This window comes from Pelophylax lessonae, assembly GCF_965119305.1.
Source record: "Pelophylax lessonae genome assembly, chromosome: 1".
Taxonomy (NCBI): Eukaryota; Metazoa; Chordata; class Amphibia; order Anura; family Ranidae; genus Pelophylax; species Pelophylax lessonae.
Genome location: NC_138768.1, coordinates 64,312,372 through 64,317,254, shown reverse-complemented (window position 1 = coordinate 64,317,254; position 4,883 = coordinate 64,312,372).

Sequence of the window (4,883 nt, the reverse complement as noted above, 5' to 3'; positions counted from 1 at the left end):
GAGCCTATCTTGTTCCATTTTCTTCACCGGGGTTGAGACGAGTGGTCCCTATTGGAGTCGACCCCCTTTGTAGCCGGACTTTCAATCAAGGCTCTGTGGGCGTTCCCTCTTCTGGCCCTAGATACTTCACCTTCTTGCAATGTGATAGGTGTATCCAAGGTACTCTTTCTGCTATTTTTACAGCTGTGGGTGTAGACAATAGTACCTGATAAGGCTCTTCCCACCTTGGATCTGACCACTGTTTTCTCTTGATTATTTTGATCCACACCCAATCCCCTAGTTGAACAAGGGCACCCTGCTCTGCCGGAGTTTCTTAACCTGTAAGAGAGTTCGGAGACAACCTTAGATGTTAACAGTTTTCTCATATAGTATGCTAGATCACAATCCATTTCCTCATCTTCTCTAACAAATGGCCTAAATTGTGGGATGTAGTACGGTCTCCCATACAGTATCTCATAAGGTGTCAAACCCTCGCTGTGGGAGTTACTCTCATGCTTAGCAAGGCTATTGGCAGACACTGTATCCAGTTTTTACCAGTCTCTTCCATTAGTTTTCTCAATTTGCCCTTAAAGAACCATTGGAAAGACATAATGGTATTTTAAAGTCAATACTGTAACATTTGCCGATCTGCTCTATTGTCTGATTCACAAAATGAGAACCATTATCACTGTAAAGGATGGAAGGGATCCCAAACCTTGGAACTATTTCCTTTATGATTATCTTGGCCACTGACTGCCCATAAGGGTGTCCATACATATCATGTGAAAGGGGTAAGGAGGCTTAGGGAACTGGCCTTGTAGAGGTCTAAGTGCCCCTTGCACATGATATCTATTGCAGGTTGGACATGCAATCAAAAATTTTTGAGTAATTAGTGAAACCATACGTTGTGAACACTTTAACCATCTGTACCATCCTCCCATTTGAGACATGGCTTAACCAATGGCTCAATAAGGCTGCATATCTAAACAATGAGGAAGGCAATATAGGTTTTCCTTCTGTGCTTGTGTAGATACCTTTCACTTGTATTGCCCCTTTTGACAACCATTTTTGTTTTTCATTCTCAGGTGCTACTGTTTGCATGTCTATCAACCATATTTCATCTATTACTTTCTGTATTTCTGTTGATTTCACAAAGTAGAAATGTATTTTTTGTTTGCCTTCAGCTACTTCTTTTGCTGCTCTGTCTGCTAGTGCATTTCCTAATGTAATTCGGTCTGTACCTTTCTTATGTGATGTGCACTTGCATATCGCTACTTGGATTGGTTTGTGTACATGGTCTAACAGGGCTAGAATAAGATCTCTGTGTAAAATGGATTTGCCTGTTTATGTGACCATACCTCTATTCTTCCATTGTTGTGCAAACACATGTATGGTGGAAAAAGCATATATACACACATGTGTGTATATATATATATATATATATATATATATATATATATATATATATATATATATATATATGTTGAAAGAACATATAGTGGAAAAAGCATATTGGCTGTCTGTGTATATAGTCACCTTTTCCCTTTACCCAAGTTACATGCCCTTGTTAGAGCTATGATCTCTGCTTGTTGGTCATGTATTACAACAGCATTACCTGGGCAGTACCTGACGCTCAACCACCACACCCCTTGTAGCCTGGCTTGTACACCACACGCGGGACGCCGCTGTTTTTACATGCTGCATTGATGTTATTTGTTTTATCTACTGGATGTAAGTGTAACCTTTAAATAAACATATTGTTCATCTTTACTGGTTTACACTATGGGTCCTCGTGTCTCTTTTCCCATATATGGGGCTTTCTTGTGCTTGGACCGTGCTTAACCTGACCTGGGAGTGATTGATTGCCTCACTTAAGATCCTACTAAGAGGAGTGTTCAGATATCTATCTCAGCGTATGTGGCCTGACCATTGATTTGGGGGCCGTTTTTTCTGGTAAGCAGCCATTACAGCAGAGTTATAATGGTGGGTATTTCTGCGCTAATCAAAAAATATATATTAGTGTACATATACTGTTTATAAAATAAAGCTGCTGCACAAAGGAATCGTTGAAAAACCCAAACAGATAAAAATCAAAAAATGTGCTGCGCTGCAATACAGTGAATGTGAAATCACCAAAAGAAATGTTGTAATCGAACTTGTGTTTGCAGAGGAAAAAACTGAAAATAATCAGTATTCCACAATATTTTTGAATATAAAAAATCATTTGTGCATATATAAAATTAAAATAAAATTAAAGCAATGATCCTGTGTAACACAAACCATTCACTGCGCAATCAAAAAGGAAATTAAAAAGACAAAAGGATATTTAAATCCCAATTAGATCCCAATAAAGTCCATGTAATGGAGCACAGAGGTAGTTTCAAGGAGATCAACCACAAAGTCCCAGAAAGTGCATCCACACAACTCCTTGTGAAGATAGGGAAGACACCGGAGTGCAGATCACCCAAAATAACCAAATGGCTGCTCAGCAGAGGAAGTTGGTCTCTCAAATAAATGAGTGGACCAAAATAGGCTTGTGTGTAATACCAAGAGTGGCCACAGGATGTCTCCTTATAGACTCAATAGCGATATCCACATAATATTAGTTGTGCCCACCCGGCACAGGGCAATAGGCATTGGTTGCTATAGGTCGCTGGATGGGGACAGGATCTGCAGATCCTGTCCCCATCCAGCAATTTCCAATTGGCCGTAGCAGTGCGTGCCCCTATGTGTTGCCTCAGCAGGTCGCCCCTCGTGACTACTATCATTTCATGGTACTCTTTGGCTACCTTCCTGGTGCCCTTTTGTTGGCTCCAGTGACACCTTTATAGGGAACGTGTATCCCAACAGCTCCGGAAGAAGCTTGAATATCAGGCGAAACATGTAGAGCAATTGGCTACATGAACCTGTTCCCTTGTGGAAATTGTACCCTTATTGTTGAGGACGCTCTGCGTTACCCTATTTCGGGTGCCGCCTGATTGTAGCGTATAGCGCCCTCACCCATGTCAGTTGTTACTACTTTTATTGTTACCTTGTCCACTCCTGTCACCTTGTATGTCCTAGTGGCAGGGTTTCTGTCATTGTGCCACCTGCATTTTGACCTATTGTCTCCGCCCCTCCGGGGATGGTTGATGTACCCTTTTTTGGTTTTATGCTAATCAACAATAAAGTGTTGTTCTTTTTACGTATGGTGCCTTTAAAGTCCATTTTTTTCCCCGTTCTCCCATTTAAATATCCTTTTGTCTTTTTAATTTCCTTTTTGATTGCTCACTGAATGGTTTGTGTTACGGGATCATTGCTTTAATTTTATTTTAATTTTATATATGCACAAATGATTTTTTATATTTAAAAATATTGTGGATCACTGATTATTTTCAGTTTTTTCCTCTGCAAACACAAGTTCGATTACAACATTTCTTTTGGTGATTTCACATTCACTGTATTGTAGCGCAGCACATTTTTTGATTTTTATTACAGCAGAGTTGTCACGGGTGTTTTTTTCCAGTTATCTTCTTCTTGGGAATTCCACGTCTTCTTTTTTACCATTCACTCTGGATCTCACATATATACACCTTTGGAAGTTTGGACTCTTCTAACTTATATGCACTTTTATTGATCATATTTGCACCTTTTGGTCACTTTATCAGTTTTGAATTGCACCAATTATTGTGTCTTTTTTGGTAATCCATTTAAACAGATTGTTTGTTTTATGTTAGCGTTGCACTATTTGTTTTCCATAATTTTTGATTTATATAGATCAAGTGTTCAGCTGCTTCACATTATCAATTTCTGTCATTTTCTGTTTATATCAATTCACTTAGCGCAGGATCTTCTTGTTTTTCATTACAACGGCATACCCGGTTTGATTTGTACCTGCATCATTTTTTTTTACACAATCCATCAACAAAACAAATAATAACAACATTTTTGAATAACACATCCGTGAGGTCTTTTATAGAAAATATTCTTTCATCAATTTAAGCTATTCGGTCATGTGGATCCCCTTGAATGGGTGTAGGCATAAGTGTGAAAGGGTTCAGGGTAGTACATCTTTCAATAGCGATGTGAGGTTGCCCTAAGAGAGTGGTCATACATGACAGATATCTTGCTGGGGGTAGATAAAAATGTTATCCTGGTGTAAGATTACTGAAATGGCATATAAAACTCTCAGAACAAGAGGGTGAAAAAACTATCGTTTTATGTAAAAAAAACTTTTTCGTAATTAGAAAACTCCAGGACCTATGCACATTATACACAAAGATTATACATCACCATTCATACTGAGTAATGATCAATACCTCTTACTCAAACCCAATTATACAGATCTTCGAATACTTCTAGGAACAGATCTGGTTCATTCTGTATTAATAAAAAGAAATCATTAATATTTGCATTTTAACGTATCATACTTTAATATAATCACTATTAATGACAACACAAAACTGACATTTCCAGTGATCATTTTTTGTTGTCCTATCTTATGCTCTTAGAACATGTTATACAGAAGTTGTCTAGTCAGCTACCTTGTTCAACTACTAGCTGGTACAAAAAGGCTACAACCAGGTTTTTTATCAGTGGGTGGAGCTTTCTCCTCTTCCACGCCCAATAAGTAGAAAATCTGCCGAAAATTCCCGCCCGAGGTGAAATCCAATCCCGACATTTTCAACAAAAAAAAAACAGAGGGACAAACACCAAAATTTTTATCGTCTGTCCCCAGACCAATTTTCGTTTAATGTGTATGCAGTACGTCCGTGAAAAATCCGGATACGAAAGGCCGCGCATGATCTGAAGTTGCTGACGACCCGGAAGTCTTGGAACAAATGTCCCCAAAAAAAAAATCGGACGAGAAATTTCGTGAACATTTATGCACTGTCTACTAAAAACGGTTGTGAACGCGAGCATGA